Source organism: Dipodomys merriami, unplaced genomic scaffold, assembly GCF_024711535.1.
Source record: "Dipodomys merriami isolate MVZ:Mamm:240054 unplaced genomic scaffold, mDipMer1.0.p SCAF_17, whole genome shotgun sequence".
In the NCBI taxonomy this organism is placed as follows: domain Eukaryota; kingdom Metazoa; phylum Chordata; class Mammalia; order Rodentia; family Heteromyidae; genus Dipodomys; species Dipodomys merriami.
The window spans coordinates 31277499-31302181 of record NW_027203048.1 but is presented as its reverse complement, the minus strand read 5'-3'; the positions used below and the strand labels follow the sequence as shown (position 1 = coordinate 31302181).

The 24683-nt window shown below is 42.8% G+C and overlaps 1 protein-coding gene across 2 annotated transcripts in view; it reads right to left on the bottom strand.

Moving 5' to 3' along the window:
- The window catches only part of Sptbn1 (spectrin beta, non-erythrocytic 1), a 188551-nt gene extending 167702 nt beyond the window's left edge, over nucleotides 1–20849 (bottom strand). The window contains exon 1 of one of the 2 annotated variants that reach the window (XM_070025629.1): nucleotides 20653–20849. The gene's annotated coding sequence lies outside the window, so the exon portion shown is untranslated. The remainder of the gene's footprint in view (nucleotides 1–20652) is intronic. The other variant, XM_070025627.1, reaches the window with a different exon arrangement.
- Nucleotides 20850–24683: the final 3834 nt, after the last annotated feature.

Genomic DNA, 24683 nt, shown 5'->3' with positions numbered 1-24683 from the left:
CATGGGCCAAACAACATTTCAACATTCCAAAGACTTAAGTGAAGGTTTTATTACATTTAACCCTAAGACTATAAGAAGTGAGTACTATTATCAGGTCCATTTCATGATGTAGAAAAAACAAGATTAGGTAATGTGATAATACCAGGATAACCATATTACCTGGTTTGCCCTTGATAGTCCTAATTTGCACCTGTTGTCCTGTTACAATTATTATTGTAATACAATAAGTAAGAATGTGAGGCCCTGTGTTCAAGCCCTAGTACTGGAAATAAACAAATAAGAACAAATTTGTATCAAATTTATATCTGAAGTCGACAAAACCAGCTCCCTCAAATAAGCATGAAATTTTGTTGCCCACCTCATGTTCTAGGCCAACGTCCTGGGAAGAGACCTGGGGCAGCTAGATGAGCACTCTCATGTGTGTAATATTCCTTCATATATAAACTTGACTTTCATCAGCCATAGGCCAAGTGAAAAATGTTTTTGTGAAGAATCATGAATGTGTTACTACAACAGTAGTAAAGCCAAGCTGGAAATTGGCTTAGTGGTAGAGTGCTTGATAAGCATGCATGAAGCCCTGAGTTTGATTCCTTAGTACCACATAAACAGAAAAAGCCAGTAGTGGCGCTGGGGCTCACTCAAGTGATAGAGCACTATCCTTGAGCACAGAGAAGCTCAGGGACAAATCCCACGCCCTGAGTTCAAGCCCCAGGACTGGTAAAAACAAACAAACAAACAAAAACACACCACTACTAAAGTCAACAAAAAGGAAAAGACTGGGAACCGTGGCTCTAAAGGTATTTTCTGACTCCAATTCTCATACTGTAGTTGAAATGCAAGTCTTCTAATAATCAGTCCTGACATTGCTGGGTGAACTGATGAGATTTCAAAGTCCTGTCACAAAACAACAATTGCCCTTCACAGTGTCCACTCACAAAGGAAAAATAACTAAACCAAAGAAACAGTGAATTCTCAGCCTACGTTCCACATAATTTCATCATTAGGAGGGAAAAGAAAATGGCACAAATTCTAAGGTCTATGGAGTTGGTCACTACATGTCTTGGCTATCTAGTTAACTAAACCAGAAGCTCCTTCTTACCTAAGTTTTATTAGATGAGGTTCTCAGCCAGTTAAGGGAAAACTTCCACAATAGCATTCCTTACATATGCAGGCATGAAATCCCTGGCAGCGAACTCTGTTTAAACCCAAAGGCTTCTGGTGAAGAAATCACTTCTCTTGACAAAAGCTGTCTCTGAGTCTCCATTCCAGAAGTGTCTCATTTCAAGACTTCTAGAAAACTTGTTACAGAGTCAGACAGAACCAAGAAAAATACTGAAGTCAGTAAAAAAAAAAGTCTGTGTTTGGGTCATCTCTTCAAACCAATTAATGTTTTCTAACCACTACAGTAAGTTGTCATGATTTGTTTACTTTCCTCTTATCAATGGTAAGTTTAGATCACAAAAACAACCAAATGAAAAAACACTCTATAGATTCAACATAAGCATATAATCAAGTGACTGAAATTTATAAACATTACAGGCAATTTGATTTGTAACAGTAGAAATCAAGATTCTTCAAACAGTCATCTCTTCTAACAACTAATAAAAACAAAGTCCTTTCCCAAGGTAAGTAATACTTAAAATTTTTTAATATCAATATTAGTCTATATTAATGGTACAAAAGGGCTCATTGAAATGTGTCCATATGAACATATAACGAACTCTAATCAAATTCACCCTCTCTACTGCTTTTTCTTATTCCCCCCTTTTGTTTTTTACAATTTTAACTATTAAAATGCAATTTCAATATTATTTCTTTGAGAAGAGACTACACTTATATATCCAAGCATATCCTATTGAACTCCATGCCAAAGATAGGCTACAAAAAAATAATATGAATTCCGTGGTCAGGTAACTTTGGGGAATACCCTAAGTCACATTCTCTTCTGGACAGCCAACTACATACCAAGGCTGTGAGAAGTTCTTCCTGAAGAAACTTGTTACGTTTTACGTTAGCCCAGCATTCCCAATTTATTTGACCAGAAAATATTCTTTCTATATATAACATGTGTTAACATACTTCAGAACTAGTGCTGCAAAGAAGCTGATGTGAAACACTAAGCTAGACCATCTTATCTGCAGGGTTTTGGAGCCAGAAACTTCTATATATTCAGTCTCATTGTGGTCACGGAGGAGGATTACTGTTGCCTGCTGTCCTTGCGGTGAGGCAGGCAGGGCATATGACTAGTTCTGGCTAACTTGGATAAATGTGATATTCAATTAGCTGGAGTCCTGAGAGACAAGGACCCCATCATTCAGTGAAAGATACTTGACACAAGTGAACATTACACTGGTGTGAGTTTTGTACCACTGAGTTTCTAAAAATGATGGTGCTACTACGGCCCCAGGTCAATTGCATGGCAAACCATGGGAGGGCCTTTTTCTTAAATAAATGTATACAATGACATGTACAGAGCTATGTGAAGATAGAGAACACAATGAGCACACAACAATAAGGCCAATTTGATCTATGGATTCCTAACCTGAGCACTAAAGATCAATGAGTTAAACACCATGATATTTAGTGACTAATTCCACATGGTCAATCTCATTTGTAGTTTATCTGGGGGAAGGGGTGGTGGGCAGTGAGGGGAGGAACATCACTAACTGATCTCCCACAGTGTGCCAGACCCCTGAGAAATACTCAGCATAGTTTGCTGTGCTTCATCTCGAGCTGGTAGGTGATAACCAACGGTATCTCCCCCCCACGTGCTAAAATCAAAACTGTGAACACAACTTGTCTCAGATCATACCGAATTCCAAAATTTGCTAGAGAAAGATCATAAATGGCAGCCATGTGACTCACATTTGCATTCCTCTTACTATCTTATCAGTTTGAATTAGTGGAAAGACCTACATTATGAAATTTCTGAACTAAAAACATTTTGAGTTTCATTACTCTGGGGTACTTCGTAAAAATATAAAAGCAGTCCAGAACCAGAAAGCAGGAAAGCTGTTGCTAAATAGAGGCCTTGAGCGTTTAAAGAACAGTGAAATATTCTTATAATCAACATGCTAATTGTTTTCAAGGTATATGAGGATTTCTAAAACCAAAGCTTACTTTTTCAAACTTTAAGAGTAACATATGCATATTGTCGAATACTAGAAAATTCCGAAAAGCACTGAGAAAAAATAAAAAATCACAAGGAGTTCTACTGTCCCATTATCTGACACCCCTCCCCCAAAATTAACATTGACAATCTCTCTGTGTGTGTCTCTCTCTCCCTTCCTCCCTCCCTCCTTTTTATGCTGGTATTGGGGTCTAAAATCAGGACCTTAGGTTCCCATCTTTTTCACTGATAGACAGCATCTACTACTTGAGTCATGCTACTAGGCAGCATTTTGGTTATTTAATTGGAGATTAAGCAGACTGTCCTGCCCAGGTTGGCTTCCAACTGCAATCTTCTGGATTTAGGATCCTGAATAGTTTAGGATTGCAGGCATGAGCCACCAGTGCTAGGCCCTTACTTCTCTTTCTTTGTGTATTTTCTTTTTTTTACATAGTTGAAGTCTCAGTATTTATATAATCTTCTTTTATGTTAAAAAGAAAAACCTTCCTATGTTGCTGGAAAGTTTTCCACAGTATGAACAGTGTAAAATCACAGTTCAGAATGGCCGTGTCTGAAGTCGGCTCGTGTCTGAAGTCGGCTCTCAGAGCCACTATACCTTTCTTACTGCCTCTATAATATCCATCCAGTCTACTAACTTACTAATGTGGACATTTCAGTGATTACCAACACTATTTATTTATTATTATGTTAGATGCTTGTAAGTATAGAAAGCACTATTTTACCTAAGCCTATTCACACAGCAAAACTTACCATTCCAACAACTTCAATTTATTTTCGGCTAGCTGACAACAGCTGTGGAAACATCTAGACTGGCTAGCATTTCGTCAACGAAGTCATTACTCCCCCTACCAGTGGAATGACCTCCATGTGGTCCTCACCTGTCCAGGCCACTGCCGTTTGTAGCAGATTTCAGTAAAGCCGCCATTTGCCTGCCCACTACATGAGGAGCCAGCTAATGCCAGGCTCTGTCCATGCAATCCCCAACATCTAGCCATATGCAAAAATTCCAAACATTTTTTGGTCTGGAATATTTTAAATGGAAGCTTATTTGTTCCCAGTCTTAGTAAGCTTGTGCCAATACAGATCATATACATACAAATCACATACACAGAAATATTCAACCTGTAAAATTTTTTAAATAAATGATTTTTCTAGTCTAGATAGTAATTCAGAAAAGGAGTATTCAAATATTGAACTTTCTGCATACTCGTCTCAGGAGTGGATTCTCTAGCACAGTTAAGTGAACGCATATTCTAAATCATTGGATTGTCTGAGGTCACAACTCTCTGCTCAGGTTCCTATAAGCAGATCAAATAATAATATGCTAAGTGACGGGAAATGGTAGAACAGGTGATTCATGCCTGTAATCCTAGCTACTCAGGAGGCTGAGATCTCAGGACCTGTTTTGAAAGCCAGCCTGGGCAGGAAAGTCTGTGAGACAATTATCTCAAGTTAAACATCAAAAGAGCTGGAAGTACAGCTGTGGCTCAAATGGTAGCATGAGCCTAGGGACCTGTGTTCAGTGCCTAGGCCCTGAGTTCAAGCCCCAGGAAACACACACACACACACACACACACACACACACACACGCATGCACGCACGCAAAAGCTATCACTCTACCACTTCCACAGGCAGCACTTCAACTAGCCACAGCTCAACTTCCAGCTTTTTGGGTGGTCAATTGGAGATAAGAGTCTCATTGACTTTCCTGCCCAGGCTGGCTTCAAACCATGATCCTGAGATCCCAGCCTCCTGAGTAGCTAAGATTGTATGAACAAGCCACCAGAGCCAGGCTCAAGGATGTGTTTTAAAAGCAAAGAAAAAAAAAAAGATGACATCATATGGCTCAATAAGGGAAACATTTCCAATAGCCAATACCATAGGGAACTATAGGGAATTACAACCTAAAAATGAAAAAAAAAAGTTTTCCACAAAGTATTTTTCATTTTGTAAAAACACAAAATATTTTTATGTAGTCTAAACATCCTTAAAATAGCTTCAACTTATTGACCAAAAGGCACAGTAATCACAACTGATAAATCTACATGTAGGATATTTACATAGAGCTAGAAACCATGTTTCTAAAGAAGAACAGACCTCTTTGGTTTATATAAAGTACTGGAAGTGACAAAACAAAATGGAAGATCTACAAAAAACGGAAGCGATATAAAAGAAACAACCATCTTCAGAATACTCCATGGAGGTAATAAAATGATTAAAATAAGTCTAAATCCAAATTTCTAAAGGACCAAAAGTTATAGCATTGGAGGTGATGTTGTGGCTCAAAGTGACAGAGCACTATCCTTGAGCAAAAACAGCTTAGGGACAGTGCCCAGGCCCTAAGTTCAAGCCCCACAAGTGACAAAAAAAATTATAGGATAATTTCAATATCTATTAATGTTATCTTATAAATTTTCTTTTAAGAAATCTTTATAGGGTTTAAGTCCCTCAAAAGGTCACTCACTGATTCCATATGCTATTTTACATATACTTTATTTCTACCCCTCATTAACCCAAATATTGAATTAAAAAATTCTTCTGTATAAGACCACTCCCTTGCTTGCTTTATTTTCACCACTGCAACTTTAAAACATGTCTTTCTACTGAGAAAGCCAGAGAGACCTCAATTAGAAAGTTAATCAAGCCAGGTGCCGGTGGCTCAAGCCTATAATCCTAACTACTTCAGGAGGCTGATATCTAAGGATCTCGGTTCAAAGCCAGCCCGGATAAGAAAGTCCGTGAGACTCTTATCTCCAAGTAACCATGAGAAAACCAGAAGTGGTGCTGTGGCTCAAGTGGTACTCACTTTGAGCTGAAGAGCTCAGGGACAGCGCCCAGGCCCAGAGTTCAAAGCCCCACAACGGACAAAAAAAAGAAAGAAAGAAAGTTAATCAATTAGAAGAGTACTGAAGATAAATCATCAATAGACCTAAGTAAGAATAAAACAAACAAACAAACAAACATGGGTAAGATTCCACAGGATAGTGTCCAGTGCCTCTTACTTTGCCACTACAGTATTTCAGTGTTCAAACATCAGTATTTCATGTCCAATACATAGTAAATACATAAAATAGAAGATTTTTTTTTGTTTTAAATCTTCAGAGCCCTGATTTTTATTCAAATCACAAAGACTGAACATTTTTCTCTGAGCAGAGTAAGAGCGGGCAGAGGAAACACCAGGTGAAATTTGGGCTAATACATTACTGATTAGCCCAATCAAACCATGTAAGATGTTATTAAGAAGTAATTGCTACCAGGTGCTGGTGGCTTGTGCCTGTAATCCCAGTACTCAGGAAGCTGAGACCTGAAGATCACAGTTCAAAGCCAGCCCAGGGAAGGCTATTCCATGAGATTCCTATCTCTAGTTCACCACCAAAAAAGCCAGGAGTGGAGCTGTGGCCCAAGTGGTAGAGCACTACACTTGAGCAAGAAAACTCAAGGACAGTGCTCAGGCCCTAAGTTCAAGTCCCAGGACCAGCACAAAAAGAAACAAAAATTAATAAATAAAGAATAATTTCCTATACAAACTTTCAAGATTTTTTAAAAGACAATGGGAACAAAAATTAATAAACAGACATTGCTAAAATCCAAAGGAAAGTGATTGTCTCCATTTCTTGGTAGTCTATTTAAAGGAAGAGTCTCTGGTCAAGGGAAATGGCAAATTTCAAGACCCTTTTCTCACCTGCAGCTATTTTGAGGCATGGCTGCATTAGTGCTTGTCACATAGCTTGCTCCCCAATCTCTTGGCAGCTCTCCAATGAATTCCAACATTTTATGCTCAGCTTTGCTGGCCTCACATCCCACTTATCTCAAAAGACACATCAAGTAAGATGTTACCACATTACCTAACCACATTACCATTTTCCCCCATTCGGTCACTCTGCACAATGCCATTAGACTTAGAAAAATTCAGACCACCATCTGTGTGGGTCCAGCTTAATCCAAAAGACACAAGTCATATTAGTCTCCCTCAAAAAATGTCAAAATATTACTCAAACAGAGAAGATTTGCTGTGGCCTTACTGCTCAAAGAAAAGTTGGGCATTCACAAACTAAGGAAAGATCAAATCATACAAAAAGACCAAGTCACAATAAAGACAGAACTGCAGATGCTAAACCTGTCTGGCCACCATTGCCCATATGTTAAAACACATGATTAAACCTGTGTATTTTAAAGGCTAATCCCAGTTTTTAATGAGCTCCATTACCTCCATGCAGAGAATAATTTAACATAGTAGTACATCATCTGAAAGTCAGAATACTCTCTAGTTGTTAATATTTGGCAAAAAAAAAAAAAAATCCTTTTCGGAAAAAAAAGCTGGAATGGTTAACCACATGCTGCTAACATTCCATTCTGTATTTAATTAGCACATTTGAGCCTCCGGTTCAGCACAGCTGCACAACATTCCAGTGATAGGCCATCTATTGATAGACTCTTTACATTAAGTATCTAGTTATTTTTAAAGTAGAAAACATGGGGAAACCATTTCCAAGTATGACCCACTAAAAACCTATTTTTTTCATGTGACTCAGTTTCCTTTAACAAGAGGATAGCCCAACAGAAATATATACTGCCATAAACATCTTTAAATACATGCAAATATACACAAAGAAAATATTTCTTCATAATCAAAAAATACATTATGAAAAATTCAACTGATAGAAAAAAATCTTCAAGTGGTGGGACAAAGGGTGAACTAATTCGGCAGTAGTACTCCCTAGACACTATGTTGAAAATGAACTATACAACTTGTGGGGGCGGAGGACAGAAGGGAAAAAACTGGGAGTAAATGAGGGAAGAGGTTGTTTTAAAAAAGAAATGAACTCCAAATGTAACCCCTCTGTATACCACCTTTACAATAAAAAAAGAAAAGGAAAATTTCTTCCTTTGAAACAAAAGCTAGCTATTCTCTAAACTACAACCCTGCAAGGACCAATGTTTTGTTTTGTTTTTCAGCATTAGGATGAAATTGGTATTTTTCATGTCAGGAACATAATTTCAGAAACGAACCATTTTTATTAGCAGTAGTATTTTTTTTTTTTTTGCCAGTCCTGGGGCTTGAACTCACAGCTTGTGCTCTGTCTCTGAGCTTCTTTTGCTCAAGGCTAGCACTCTACCACTTGAGCCACAGCGCCACTTCCGACTTTTTCTGTTTATGTGGTGCTGAGGAATCAAACCCAGGGCCTCATGCATGCGAGGCAAGCACTCTACCATTGAGCCACCTTCCCAGTCCACAAACCATTTTTATGATCAGGGAAACAGAGGAATCCCTTTAGCAGCAGACAATTTAAAAACAAGCAAACCAACAACAAAAACAAAACAAAAACAAAAACAAAAAAACATACCTTCACAAAGAATGAAACAGGTGTGTGCCTATTTCTTTCCTTTCCAAATGGCACCCTAATCTCTTTGTGCTAGTATTAGGGCACTCCTACCTCTCCACCCACTCCACCAAGGAGATAAGTTGAGAATCTGGGGGAGCTGGCAGCCCAGAATTGTCAAGCCACTGTGAGAAGGACCAGGCCCCTCTCAGAGAGGCCACCTGACTGAGTCCTCTGGCAACCACTCACTTCCCAAAATAGTGCCAGGTATTCTCATCAGGCCAGAAGTCCAGCTGAGGCCACATTCCAGTCCCCTGACCACCCTCAACCTGGGTCATCAGGACCTGGCACGCACTGCCACCCCAAGTGTTAAGACCCAACATGTGCAGCTACTGGAGTCAGTTTGAGGGTTCTTCCTCAGAAAGGGACCAGATACCAAACCAAGACTAGAAAGAAGGGTCAGCAAGGGAGTTGAGAAGCACAACTATCGAAGAGTCCCTCGATGGATTTCTGCCTCCCATGTAGAGAATGCTCCCCCATAGGAATTGGGGTTCTGAAGAATTCCTTGTCTGGAGAAAGGAAGTCTACCTGGGCTGTCCACATCTATCACCCAGTCCAAACCACTCCCTCTCAAGTAGGAAAGGAGCCCTTACTGCCCTTTAGTGGTCAAACTGAGAAGAACATCATTTGTCATTTGTCTTGGTGGCCTATCCCAAAGTGCCTAATGAAACTGCTGGAAAGGGCTTACTTCCTCTTCCAAGCAAAGGGTTCTTTCTGTCCTCTTCAGCATATGGAGAAGCCATTTTAGTGCCTGTCTCAGAAAGGGGGCCAAGTAAAACCCCAGGGAATGAAGAGGAGCCAGCTAGTGGGTCCTGGATAAGAGAAATGGCTTGCATAATCAAGCATGCATATTGCCTTTTCTCCTTTAAACAGATCCTATGTCCAAAGAAAGAATCTTAAAGAATTCAGTTAATATAAAGACCATTAAAAAGCTAAAATCCAATCTATGCTTTCAACAGCTATACCCAAACCCAGCTCAGTAAAACTGATTACAGAAAGAAAAAAAAAAAAAGATTAAAAGTGGTCAATTCCACTTATAACTCATTATGGGGTAAGCTGTTTCAAAGACACTAAAATCTGAAGGCAAAAAATAAAATCAGATGTTGTCCCAAAGTATATGGAGCATCTCTCAAGGGAATAAATGTGACTCTGATGGGAATCCCTTTCAAAACAACAGAAAGCACGTATTATCTAATGAGAACTTGATTTCTAGTATTTTTCCACTGCAAAAAAAAAAAAAAAATTCAGAGACGAGAAATGTCTGTAATAAATGAATTTTGGATTCTCTGTTTCTTCATTATTTTTCTTGAGTATCACTACTCCTAAAACAGCTCTAGGTATCAGACAGTGTTCATGGGATAGCTCTGGCTATGACCTATAATCAACTTTCATGTTTTGCCATGGTACATGTATAAACTAGAAGAGTGATAAACATCATGTGATTATACAGTAAAAAGCTACACCTTTGGCCCTCATTACAGATTGACGGGATAGGAAATATGCATAGAGGGAAAAAGGCTTATATACCAAAATGTTGATTATATTTCTGGGGTTGGAAAACCAAATGTTTTCAATTTTCCTTTTTGTGTTTGCCTTTATTTTCTACATGATATAATAAACATCTATTACTTAGATAACAAAAAAGATTTTAACATTTTTTCCTATTTTTGTTATAATGATTTTATGCTAACCCATGTCTTTATGAAGGTATTCTATATAAACTATTCAGAAAAATAAACCTATATATACTGTGTAAATTAGCAGACACAGTCAAAATGCAAGGCCTAAACTAGTGTGTGTGTGTGTGTGTGTATATATATATATATATATATATATATATATATATAAAGACTTCTATAATTCACAATAAAAGCTCTCCAAATGCAAAACAAGTACATATTATTTTAAGGAGCAGCCTAGATTTCCTTCCCATTTAAATAAATAAGAAGAAAAAGGGGAAAGGTTCCTCCCTACCCCCCAAAAAAATTCCCTTTCCCACTCCAATATTCTGTACAGCTGAGGAAGAACATTCCAGAAAAAAATGTGCAACCTTTTAACATTCAGATTTAACCTTGAGGTTCACACACTAAAAAATTATCTCTGAAAGAGCTACCCAAGAGGTCGAGAAACTAAAAGAAAGGCGATGGCCATTAGAGACAAGCCCCTCTTGCATTCACCTTGGTCAGGCTCCCTGTGGCCCAATTCCTGTATCTTTTTCCACACTCCATGTAAAGAAGGAAGTGCTAAATCCCTAACAAAATGCAAGGAATGGAAAACATCTCTTTGAAACTCCAGTATTATTACCCCTTCCTCATTAATATTACTTTTTTCTGATAGAAAAAAAGATTTAAACAACAGACAGTATACTTAGCTGGTAGATCATTTTTTTTTTCATTAGTTCTGATCCATGAGTTTGGCTCTGAAGTGTAGGATATTTTTGTTTGGTTTTTGTCGGTCATGGAGCTGAACTCAGGGCCTGGATGCTATCCCTGAGTAACACTGCTCAAGGTTAGTGCTCTGGTTTTCTGGTGGTTTTGGCATTAAGAGTCTCACAGATATTCCTGCCTAGGCTAGCTTTGAACCACATCCTCAGATCTCAGCCTCCGAAGCAACTAGGATTACAGGCATGAGCTACCAGTGTTGGGCTTGAAGTGTAGGATATTTTTGATAAATAACACAAGTAAGTATTTCTCATGCTGTGGAGAACAGGAAAAAGAAAAGGTGAAGAGGTAGGAACCTGTATTCCCCTCACCCAGAAATAGTGTTAACAAGCTCATGAATTAGCTATGCATAAACATATTTAATTGCATAAACTACATGTTGAATATGCATATACTTCAAAAGAATAAATTCTATTATATACCTTTCTACATGTCATTCTGTTGATCCCATAAGTAAAAATCCTACTAGAGTAACTATGTATCTAGCATATGTTTTACTACCTAACTAGTGGTTTTGAGTTTGTATATGAAAGACTAGAGCTAGCAGTGAACTCAAGATTCTAGAGCAGAAACATACAATGCTTCTAAAACCCATTCAGCACTTACTCCCATAGTTGAGACTTTACTGAGAATGAAATCAAGATGTCTATAATTAAGGGTCAATTTTAAAGCAACCCTGAAATTATAACATCTCTTCTTTTTTATATGTATTTATAAATAAAAATCATTGAAACTTACACATTTATAAATAAAAGTTGATTCCAATTTAAATAAACAAATATTGGGGTCACACATGCTAGCTCAACAGTCTTACTTTTATATCTCATATCATAACCCCTAAAACTCTCTTTAAACAACCATTTGGTTAAAGTACGTGGCAGAAAAAATACAAAATTTCTGGAATTAAAGTTTGAAGTTGACTTTTTATTTAAATTACCAGTTCTGGACAGAAAAGTACTATTCTTTTCAGTATGAAAGACAACTTGATTCATTGGTGGAATTCACCTTCAAAATACTATCTATAAAAATCCTCCATTTAAAAAGTGTTAAAATAGGGGCTGGGAAGGTGGCTCAGTGGTAGAGCGCTTGCCTTGCATGCCTGAGGCCCTGGGTTTGATTCCTCAGCACCACATAAGCAAAAGGAAAAAAGCCGGAAGTGGTGCTGTGGCTCAAGTGGTAGAGGGCTAGCCTTGAGCTGAAGAGCTGAGGGACAGTGCCCAGGCTCAGAGTTCAGGCCCCTCGACCGGACCCAAAAAAAAAAAAAGTGTTAAAGTAGCTTATTGTGTCCCTTCATGGTAGGTCTGTCTGTCTGTCTGTCTGTCTGTCTGTCTGTCTCTGTCTCTGTCTCTGTCTCTCTCTCTCTCTCTCTCTCTCTCTCACACACACACACACACACACACAATTGTTTTAAAGACACAAAGGATAGGCAGGTGTGTGCCTGCTTAAAATCTCAGCACTCAAGAGGCTGAAGAAGGAACAACTCAAGTTCAAGGCAGCCTGGGCTACACAGTGAGATCCTGTCACACAAAAGCAGAGAAAGAACAACAAAAATCATTTATGGCATATATGCCACATCTATCACATATAACATTGCGTAAGAAGAAAAGGAAGATTATCATTAAAAGTAGTTCCTCTCAGCTGGGCACTGCTGGCTCAAGCCTGTAATCCTAGCTACTCAGAGGCTGAGATCTAAAGATCCTGGTTCAAAGCCAGCCTTGGCAGGTAAGTCTGTGAGATTCTTATCTCCAATTAAGCACCACCACCCCCCACCCCCCATCCCCTAGAGCTATGGCTCTAGTGGTAGAGTGCTAGACCTGAGCAAAAATAACTCAGATAGAGCCCAGGACTGGAGTTCAAGCCCCAGGACTGGCATTAAATTAAAAAAAAAAAAAGTAGTTCCTCCTAATCTTAGCCTTGCCAAAATGCTGAGAAACTATTCTTAAAATATGTAATATAATTACTGTCTTCTTTGATTTGTTCTTTTATAAACTTCCTGTGTCTTCTCCCCACATACAAGGGTTGCAATGTTTTCTTGATCACTTAAAAGTAAATATATACTAAATTAGGTTTGCCTTTCTTTTTCTTTGGACAAGTTTAAGATAAATTGAACTTGGAAATATTTAAATGAATGGTGTTTTTTGTTGGAATGTATCCTTCCTGAACAAATTAAAGAACGTACTTGAAAGACAGCAAAAAAAAATTGAGACAAAAAAATTCCACATTTTATAATCACTAAAGTGTATTGTAAAGGGTCCTGGATTATCTCAGCCTGAATAAAGTCCTATGTAGTAGGCGCTGTCATACCACCACTTTATCAGTGAGGATTCTGAGGCATCAGAGAGGTCTAAAATCTTTGCCCAAGGAGACTGAGTAACTGAGCAAAGTGTCCAGCTGTGGGACTGGAGAGAATCAAGATCCCTGCAATCCAAAGGCCACCATCACATTCTGGCAGTATGACATCTTTCCCCTTCCACTGAGGATTCAGCTGCAACCTCCAACTCAACATGTAAAGCAAAACTCTTTCCAACCAAGTATCCACTCATGCCCTTGACTTTGCCACACTCTTTGCCATCACTGGAATGTGAAACCTTTATCACCTTAGTTCCTGGTCTTCTGGGTTCATCTCCCATCCATTAAATAGGTGGCTCAGGATTGCACCTAGACAATGTTCTTTCCACCTACTCCCCCTTCCTGTCATTCCCTTAAACATTACTATTATTTTGACTACCTTTGGACTCCATGATCACCTCTTTCCCTTTTCCTAATTCCTTCCTGTTTCACTGTATTCTAAATTATCATGTTATTAAAATATCTTCTACTCAAAAAATCTAAATTATATATGATCTTAAAAACTGAGTGCCAGATTTGATCATTGAGTACTTATTGACTAAGATGCTGTGTTAAGAACGTTACTGAGTCTCTATCTCTAGTTCAGTAGAAAGACAGAGTGATTCATATTTGTCGTAAACAGAAGTCAATGCTGTGATGAACCATATTTTGGCCTCCACAATGGCTTTATAAAAACAGAAGTTTAATAATGCCAAGTCACACACAGTATAGAGAAATCTATTCTATATACTCTGTAGTCCTTGGCTACAGGACCTAATTCCTATCCAATTCCAAGCCACACCACACCGCAACTTGAAATTCTGGGAAGTGAATGTGTGTGTGTGTGTGTGTGTGTGTGTGTGTGTGTGTGTGTGTGTGTGTGTGTGTGTGTGTGTGTGTGTGTGTGTGTGTGTGTGTGTGTGTGTGTGTGTGTGTGTGTGTGTGTGTGTGTGTGTGTTGTATGCCTATGTTGGGCGTGACAGTGCCTGGGCACTATCAGCTTTTTTGCTCAAGGCTAGTGCTCTACCATTTGAAACACAGCTCCACTTCTGTCTTTATAGTGGTTAATTAGACAAAAGAGTCTCAAGGACTTTCTTTTCTAGGCTTGCTTTGAACCAAGATCATCAGATCTCAGCCTCCTGAATAGCTATGATTACAGACATAGCCATTGGGCCTACCTCCAATTAATTATATTCCAGATAAAAAAATAATGTTGCAACTAATCTCAAGACTAGCAACAAATAGAGAATATCAGTAGCATAAATGTTTACTGGATAAGAAGAAATGGTCTCCCCTACCCCGCCCCAACAAGTGGCCATTACAGCCTGTGTTTATATATAAATTCCATTGATGAGTCCTTAAAAATTAGAAACTAAGAAATAAAATCAAAGCCAGGAACTGGTGGCTCATGCCTATAATCCTAGCTACTCAGGAGGCTGAGATCTGAAGACTGCAGTTCAAAGCCAGCCCTGGCAGGAAAGTCCATGAGACTTTTTTTTTTTGTCAGTTGTGGTGCTTGAACTCTGGGCCTGAGCACTGTCCCTCAGCTCTGCAGCTCAAGGTGAGGGCTCTACCACTTGAGCCACAGCGCTACTTCCTCCATGAGACTCTCATCTCCAATAAACCACTAGAAAACTGGAAGTGGCGCTGTGGCTCAAGTGGTAGAACTCTTACCTTGCGCTGAAGAGCACAAGGACAGCACTCAGGCCCAGAGTTCAAGCCCCATGACCAACAAAAAAAAAAAAGAAAATCAAAAAGAAAAACAGGCTAAGGACTGAATGGGTACTTCACAAAAGAAATCCAAATGGTAAATAGATTCTTAGCCTCTCATTATTGGGAAAATCCCAAATAAAAACCAGAAAGCAATATTTTACAAATTTCAATTGCATAAGATTCTAAAATTTGGTACATGAACAAATAAAACATGTATGTATGCACTGCTAATGGGAAGACAACTGGGGCAACCACTTTTTGGCATTATCGAGTACAGTTAGTGATACATGTGTCCTGTGATCCAGCAAATTTTATTCCTCACAGAGAATCTGTGAGAAATATCCCCTATATGCAAAAAAAAAAAAATCCCCTATATGTAAACCTAGAAAAAAGTATTAGAACCATTTTATTGCTGCCCTTTTATAGCAATCAATTAAAATGTCTTTATAAATGAATGAATAGGCTGTAATAGGATACCACACAGCAGTGAAAATGAATGTACTACAGCAATAAAATAGATGAATAGGGATTATAATGTTAACCTAAAAATGCAAGTAAGAAAACGATGTATTTTCCCAATAGAAAGTGAAAAAAAACCCCACAAAATCAGGATTTCTTAAAGCAAGCTAAACCAGAGAGAGGAAACCGAAAAAATCCATGATGGGAGTTGCTTCAGACTGGATAAGAAGGCTCATAGAATAAGGCTCTTCTTTGAATTTAAGTGGTGGCTGCCTAAATGCCTACTGGTTTATGGTTCTTTAACATATAGTTATCTGTATCTACTAATTACTTAATTAAAAAAACAAAAACAGGGCTGGGAAGGTGGCTCAGTGGTAGAGTGCTTGCTTGTATGCATGAGGCCCTGGGTTCAATTCCTCAGCACCACATAAGCAGAAAAAGCCAGAAGTGGAGCTGTGGCTCAAGTGGTAGAGTGCTAGCCTTGAGCTGAAGAGCTGAAGGACAGTGCCCAGGCCCAGAGTTCAGGCCACAGGACTGACAAAACAAAAACACTGCTGGAAGAAAACAATGAACTGGTGGGGGACAGTGTCTCATGCCTGTAATCCTAGCTACTCAAGAGGCTGAGTTCAAAACCAGCCTAGGCAGGAAAGTCCATGAGACTCCAATTGAACACCCCAAAAAAGCCAAAACTGGAGCTTAGGCTCAAGTGGTAGAGTACTAGCCTTGAGCTTTTAAAAAAGCTTGAGGACAATGCCCAGCCCTGTGTTCAAGCCCCAAGCCCCAGCCTATGCACAGGTACACAAAAAGAAAGGGAAAGGAAAAGAAAAAAAAACAATAAAAGAGAACTAGAAAAAAGAAACAATGGACCAGAAGGACAGAACAAGATGCCAGAGAAAGCAGAGGACTCTGAGGTCAAAATCAGCTTCCTGGGCTCCAGCTCTGAGGCCTTCTTATCTTCAGTGGGTCAAGCTGTTTTTTAGCTTTATAGGTATTTTAGAAAAGAACCCTAAACACTGATCAACCTAAATAAACTAGTGAATAGGACTCTTCAGACTCAAGATTAAAATAATCCTGTGACTCAAGAGAAAATAGAAATAAAAATCAGTGTCACTACTTCAGCAAAAAGAGAAGACAAAAAGACACAAGAAGGAAGCATTTAGAAACTGAGCTGTGGCTCAAGTTGGTAGAGTGCTAGCCTTGAGTAAAAAAGCTCAGGGGCGGAACCCAGATCCTGAGTTCAAGCCCCAGGACCAGCACACACTAGGAAAAAAAAAAAAAAAGGAGGAGGAAGAGGAGGAAGCATTTGATATTAGAGGGCCTTAGCTGAGAGAGTGGGCAGAATTTCTTTCATGTACATCATTTAGGGATCATATTAAAATGTAGAGGATGACAGGAAGGTCTAAAGTAGGGCTTAAGAGTAACAAATTCTCAAAGGATTCTAATGTTGGTGGTTCATGAACCTCACTAAGACAGCAAGGGACAGTATCAAAATACCTTCTCCAGAGATTCTTTTTTTTTTTTTAATTTTTTTATTGTAAAGATACTATACAGAGGGTTACAGTTACATGAGTGAGGTAATGAGTACACTTCCTCTTGAACATTGTTACCCCCTCCATTGTTTTCCCCCTACCATCCCCTCCCTCCCTCCCTTCCCCAAGGTCCAGAGATTCTTAAAAATAGAAATATGGAGGAATCTAACTGAAGTAACTTAGTTTTACTCATGAAGATAACAAGATGATGAGAATTCTACACTACATAAATTTGACTACAGCACAACTTCCAGGGAAATCAGAGTCCCTAAACCAGGTCTTTACAAACACAAAGCACTTCCAGAAAATGTGAAGACCAAACTTACAAGAGAAATTTCACAAATCTATAGAAGTAGCTTTCCTAGCAAGGGCATTAAGTAGCTCTTTCTTTATGGAAGGATGGCTTGCATTCCCAATAATCTAGTAAAGAGAAAGCAGAACTACCATAAGGACATCCACAGAAAATTAAATAATGCCTGATTATATCTTAGCCAGGCATGGTGTGGGAGCTGTAGTCATGAGGCTAAGGTAGAAGGATGACTTAAACTCCTTTAAGTTTGAAACCAGTCCAAGCAGCACAGCAAAACTAAGACTCAAAACCAAACAAACTCTTCAAATGAAAACCTTATAATTATTTCAGTTAAAAAAAAACACACATCCAACGATTTATACTCAAACATGTCTAAGTTTGTTTATTAGGAGTAGTAAAATCCTTCCATGTCAAAACAGTACTTCCATAAGGCAAGTCATACTCTCATATATCAAGACAAAACAACCCTTCTGCTAAATCGTCAATGACAGGCCCTGCTCACTTGCAACTACACCATGAGGTTGTTACTAGTCTCACTCAAGGATCCTCCTCACAAAAAGCCTCCACAATGGAAAGTGACACCAATACTCATGGTCTCCAATGAAGATTTTGGTCTTTCAAGGGATGGACGGAATTACAATAAACTTAGCCCAACAGAGTTCTGCACCTGGTCTGTAAGCCAGAACAGCTAAAACACTTCTGACATCAACATTGGATATTTCGATCCAAAAAGATTAGATAATCCATGCAGACAACGCTCCCAAAAATCTTTAACAACGTAACTTTATACACCCAGCACAACAGTGAAATCCAAATCCAAAAGCTTCCCTATTTTAACCACCCTTTATTAGAGAAACTCAAGATCTTTCTCTCCCTCCCTCTCCCTCCCCCTTCTCTCTCTCTCTCTCTCTCTCTCTCTCTCTCTCTCTCTCTCTCTCTCTCTCTCTCTCTCTCTCTCTCACACACACACACACACACACACACACACACACACATTTTACAGGCAGCTCTACTCTGCACTAGCTGGGATTCTTCAGAGATTTAAAACAAATAAAAGCAGGCACGCCCTTGGCTCTGATCACTGACCTTCCCTTCCAGCTAGCATACTGAAATTTCCCTTTTCACCTACACTTTTTACAAGAGCCTGGAGTGACATTTGAAATATAACCCATCTGCCATCCCACACTGAGTGAAATACAGAAATGGCATTGTAAAGGGACATTTCCTGTGTGCTAATGGAAACGTAGATAACACTGGGAACTGACCAGATATCAGCCACAGAGGCCTTGGGGTCTGCCTTTGTCAATCCCCTACTTAGTCATAGCTGAAAAAAAAAGAGTCTACAGAGGGTCCATATAAACAAACATAAATGCAGCTTGCAAGTCTCATACTCCCTCAGTCATGACTGGAGACCTGACTATCTGGATAAAAAGAAGTCTGAACGGCAATTTACCAGCAACCAAAGCACTCATTTGCCTAACAATCCCTAGTAAAAGAACCCAAATATGTCGACGTACTTGACTTGCAGAAAAAGCCAGTGAAAAACAGAGCAAAAACAGGTTAAAAGTCTTACTACCCATGAACAATGCAAAATGCCTTTAAGACAATCAAATGACGGTTAACATTTTTATAAATCTCAGGAACAACAGAACTAAAATCCATTCGTCTCATTTTTTAAAAAAAGGTTTCTTATAGGATTGAATCATTTTCTTAGTATAGGCCAAAGAAAGACAAGGTACTGTAATAACACGGCTGTGAAAGTCTAATAATAAACACCAACTTTTCACAAATGAAATCAATGCACATCTGGGCTGTGGTTGCTGCTTAATGGTCGATGCACGGAAAAGCTTCCACACTCGTGTTGACTGCATCACTAGCCCCGCACCCCACCGGGTCCCTCTGCAGCCCCTCCCCCTCGGGTTCGGGTCCCCTGGTGGGCGAGCGACTCGCACCCGCATCTGCAGGCCCGCGGCTTCGGCCTGCATCGGTGCTGAAGGACGCACGCCCCTGCGCCTCGCACAAGCGCACAGCTGGGGCTGGATGGAGAGGTCGCCCCGAAAGGAGAGGACTCTTCCCACTCCCGCACACCCAGGTGACCCGATGCTGCCGGAGGCCACATCCAGCCGGAGCAGCGCGGCGGGGTAGAAGCCGCTCCAGGCGCGGGCCAAGGGCAGCCCCGGGCCTGGGTGGGGCCGCGCGGGGGCCCGCAGGCGCCGAGTGTCCGTGCCAAGCCCCGCCAGCGAGGACCAGGGCAGGCTGCGGCATTGTGCTGCATCACGACCAGGGCACCGCGAGCCATCCATCTTGCCAAAAACGCACATCCCCGCCCAAATAAACCAGGGAATCCATTTTTCTCCTCCGATGGCGCACCCTTCCTCCCCCAACACCCGCTCCCCGCGGGCGGGTTGGGCTTTGGGATGTAAAATAATAATACTGGCCAAGGGTGTGGGTACCGATCTCCACCCCCTCCCTGTCCGGGGCCGCACCTGGCACCTTCCTGGCCACAAAAACAAAGGGAAGCCCCCCCCCCCGGGCCACGGGCGTGGTGTCCGGGGTGCGGGGACAGGGCCTCCGCGCCCACCTCCCCTCGGCGGGCCCCGGGGGTCCCCGCGCGGGCACGAACCTGTTGAAGGCTGGGTGTCCGCAGGAGCCCAGGGGCGGCGGGAGGGCGGGCGCGGCGGCAGTGGGCGCCCCGGGGCGGCTCACGCCCAGCCCGTGGAGAGTGGGGACAGCAGTGAGGGCGGGGACCGGCAGGGGGTGCGGGGGGGGGCGAGCGCGAGAACCGAGCGGGAAGCGGGAGGGGAGCCCGCGGCCACCGCCTCGGGCTCAGCTGCAGCGCGGCACAGCCCGGACCACGCCTGGCCGCATCCCCGGTACCGTTAGGCGCGGAGCTCGGCCCTGTCAACGCCACGCCCGCTCCCCACCCGCCCGGCCCGGGAAGGGGGACCTGGAAAGACCCTCACCCCGCTCGGCCGCCCACCCCGCACCACCCCCGCGTCGGGGGCCGCCGCGGCGCCCGCTCGTAGGGCAGATGGGGCCCGGGAGGAGGCAGGGAGCGCGCGCGGGTCTGCAGCAAGCAGCCTCACTGCGGAGCCCGCCGCCGCTCGCCCCGCGTCACCCCGATCGTAATAAATTAGCCCTGGCGCCCCGGGCTCCCCGCACCGCGCCGCCCCGCCCGGGCTCTGCAGCCTCCCCGCCCCCACGCCGCTCCCCCGGGCGCAGGGCCGCCGCGTCCCCCGGCCTCGGGCTCGCGCCCCTCCCCCGCCGCCGCGGAGCCCGCCTGGGAGGCAGCCCCGGTGAGTTGGCATCTTCCAGCCTCGGGCCCCCCCACACCTCCACCCCAGCCCCGCCGCCTGCCTACCTCCAGGGACGGGGTGGGGGCGCCGGGGTCCCGTCCTCCTCCCGCTCCTCGGCGGCCGGGCGGGTGGGCCGGGACGCGACTCCGCGGGGCTGTCCGCGGCTGGGGCCGGGGCTCACAGGACGGGACCGGTGGGCGCTGCCGCGCGGTGCTGCGCGCTCGCTCCGAGAGGAGAGGCGGCCGAGGGAGGGACTGGAGGAATCCGCAGCCTGCACGGCAACAGCTGCACTGATTCCGGGGGCTGGGCGGGCGCGGGGGGCGGGGGAGCGCGGAGCAGGGGAGGAGAAAGCGGGCCGGGAGGGGGCGAGGGGCGGGGAGAGGGCGGGAGCGCGCGGGCGCGGCGCGGGCTGGGGCTGCGGGCGCGCGCACCCCCCGCTCTCCCGCACCGTCCTCCCCGCCTCCGCTCCTCCCGGCGCGGTTCCTCCCCCTCCTCCTCTTCGCCCGCCCTCCGCCGCCGCGCGCAGCCCCGCAGCCGCCCACCGCGCGCCTGCTTAGCCGGGACAGCCGATCCCTGGGCGCGTCCCCGCTCTCCGAGCTCCGGCCCTACCCGGGGCCCGGACTCCCAGGCCTGGGCGGGGAGGGCTCCGCAGCGGCGCCGCCCCAGCAGAAAGAAAAAATAAGGATGGGGGGGGAACAATGGGGGTTTTGTCCCCACCGCCAGCAAGGGCCAATTTCACGTTTAATTTGAGGCTAATTCGATTATCGCCCTGGAAAAGGGCAGCCTAATTTTCTCGGTGACTTGCGCAGGCTCGGTGCGCCCGCGGTGTCTGCGCCCGGAGCGCGGTGGAGAGCGGGCGGAGGGCGGGCGGAGGGCAGGCGGGGAGCGTCCTCGGCTGCGGATTGCCGTCTGGGTGGTGATGCCTGGAAGTCTCACCCAGCCCGGTGTGGAAGGAGGGCCGAGGCCGCCCCGCGGAAAGCTCGGGCGTTTTCCTCCCAGAGGAACGATGGCTTTTTCCATGGTGACAGCCCTGCTCACCCTTTTCCTGCAGGGGAGCCGGGAACAGACCCGGCAAGTGGTTGACCGACTCCAGGCACGGGCTCCGCCTTTACCTGGGGCCAGGTGCTCTCCCCACCGACACGGGGGTGGGGTCCGGGCGGCGGCGCAGCCGCACCCCCTCCCCGGTTGACGGGAGGACTTGAGTTTGCCCTTGTCCCTAACCCCCGTGGACCCGTACTGGTGTTTGCTCAAGTTTTGTCAAATGCCAGTGCCACCTCCCTAGGGGCTGGCCCACCCGACAAGCCCCCCCCACTCCCATTTTGGGCGATAGGGAGATTCTGAACCCCACATTATCTGGGAGAAAAGATGGTGAATCACCGCTACTACTAGGAATAGAACGCTCTTCAGAAGGCTGGCTCTGGAGAAACTGACTTTCTCCCAGTTCTGTGAAGTGCCCATCCGAGCAGGGTGCGTTGGCAGCGGGCACAGGGGCCCATCTTGGTTGGAAAAAAAAAAATCCCACGACTTCTAAAGATCTGATCTCCGGGATGAGAAGTACGGACAGTTAAATCATGCAAATCAAGCTTCAGAATGGAACCTGGTCTGATGGATTTATATTTTTGAATTTTCCAAATAAATATCTAGAAATTAAATGAAGTTGTCGTCACAGATTAAAAAATGATTCTTCTTAAGCCTTCACCATCCGTTGAAATACTTATCCAAGGTTTAGTTTTGATACCTATCAATGAAATTGAGGAAGCTAAGTAATTGAACATTTTTTCTCTCAGGTTGATGAACCAAACCAGAAGGTAAATTTCCAGGCGAAGGGTTCTTTGGTTTATTTGTTCTCTTGTCTATTTGTTCACTGTATAGCAGGCACTTAAGGGCTTCTCAAAATACATTTATTTGTTGAAGTGAACAGAACTAGCGTGGTAACTTGCTGTTCCCATTAGGTAATGCAGGAAATCCACTAGGAACGAAAGTTGTTCCCTTTCCCTTGTTTATTTTTTGCAGTGGCCCCCAGCACCTCTCCACCCACAACGTTAATAGATTACCAAGGAAAACAACCTCAATACTGGGAAATGTCTCACATTTAAATTCTTTCAATGCTATTCTGAAATGGTGACTACTAACTGCTTCCTTTACTGCAGATAACAGCGCTTAAATAAATCCTCATTTGCTAAATGACTCACCTCCCTCTTCCACTCCCACTTAAATTTTTCAATTTTTCCTTAATAAGGAGGGCCACACACAACTCTAGTAAAGCATCAGTAATTATTCCAAAAATGTTAAAGGATTAAGACTTCTCTCTCTCTCTCTCTCTCTCTCTCTCTCTCTCTCTCTCTCTCTCACACACACACACACACACACACACACTTCACTATATAAAATTCTTCTCCTTTGGTGGAAGAAATAAGACCTAGAGTCCAGGTCTAAACCTGGAAAGTTTATTAGAGGAGACATCTCAGTGAAAGGCAAAATTGCGTGGTGGCAGGGACTCAGAAGTGTTCCCAAATATCTCAGAAGCAGCTTTGTTGAAGTTTATCTTCACATTGGAATTGAGGTTGATTTCAAGGAATCTGGAATTCATCAATATCATGTATGAAACATATCCTACCTCCCTTTATTTTTTAAATCTTCATTGTAAAGGTGACGAACAGGGGGGTTATAGTTACATAAGCAAGCTTTTTCTTTCTCTCTCTTTTTTTTTTGTCGGTCATGGGGCTTGAACACTGTCCCTCAGCTCTTCAGCTCAAGGCCAGTGCTCTATCACTTGAGACACAGCGCCACTTCTGGTTTTCTGGTGGTTTACTGGAGATAAGAGTCTCACGACTTTCCTGCATGGGCTGGCTTTGAACTGATCCTCAGATCTCAGCCTCCTGAGTAGCTAGGATTACAGGCGTGAGCTCCTGGCAACTGACGCCTTTTAAAGCACTGATTATATGGTTTTGTCATCCATAAAAGTGGTTCTTTGTTACAAAAATTTTCCAGACATAAATTGTCATTGTAATTTCTATTAGAAATATAGGGGGCAATATCGCTAACATATATATATATATATATATATGAAATTATAAACTATGGCTATGAAGCACAATCCCTGAAGCTAAGTATAGCACACAGGTTCCCAAATCAACAAAGGATAATTTATTACTTTGTAAAGCCAACTCTGGTTAGCTCTGTGGGGCATCTTCCACTCAGGAAAGATGTGGTTCACTCTCCCTGATCATTTGAAATAAGTCACGAGTCTACACCTGAAACCAGATCCTGGTAAACAATAGGATGGTCTGCTAGGACTGTTTTATTTAGAAAAGAAAGAATAATATCTTAAATTTTTTCCTTGTTCAATCAACCCAATTATTATAATAATAGCTCCATACGTTAAAACCAAAACAGATTTTAAAAACTTGAATGCATTCTCTTAGTTTCTGTTTACTCACTTTTTTGTTTCTGTGTTGTTTGAGACAAGGTCTTCTTTTTTTCTTCTTCTTTTTGTGTAAGTACCAGGGCTTGAACTCAGGGCCTTGTGTTCTTGCTCAGCTTTTTCACTCACAGCTAGTGCCCTACCTCTTAAGCCAGGCCTCTAATCTACATGTTTTTGGCTGGTTACTTGAAGATGGAACCTACCTTTAAACTCAGCCTTCTGAGTAGCTAGGATTACAGGAGTGGCTCCACTGATGCCCAACTCTCCAACTTGCTTTGTAGCCCAGGCTGGCCTCAAACACAGGATACTGCTACCTTGGTCTCCCTAGTTCTGGTAGTACAGCTAATTACTACCATACCCAGGATTTTTGTTTACTCCTAAATTTGTCTTCCCTTTAGCTCTGAACTAGTCTGAGAAGTTTCCTCAAAATCAAAATGTTTCAATTTAAGGATTTACAAGTATTCATTTTGTAGTGAGAAATCTAAAGACACATGCTTAAGCTATCATTATCATGAAATGAATTTTTAAGCACTAATAACACATTTGCTGCTTGTAGAGCAATTCATTCTTTGATTTATTCAATAAATATATATCAGAGATAACAGTACTTCAAGAAATCATTTGGTAGATGATTCACCTCCCTCCCATTCCACCACCACTTGCTTTTCAATT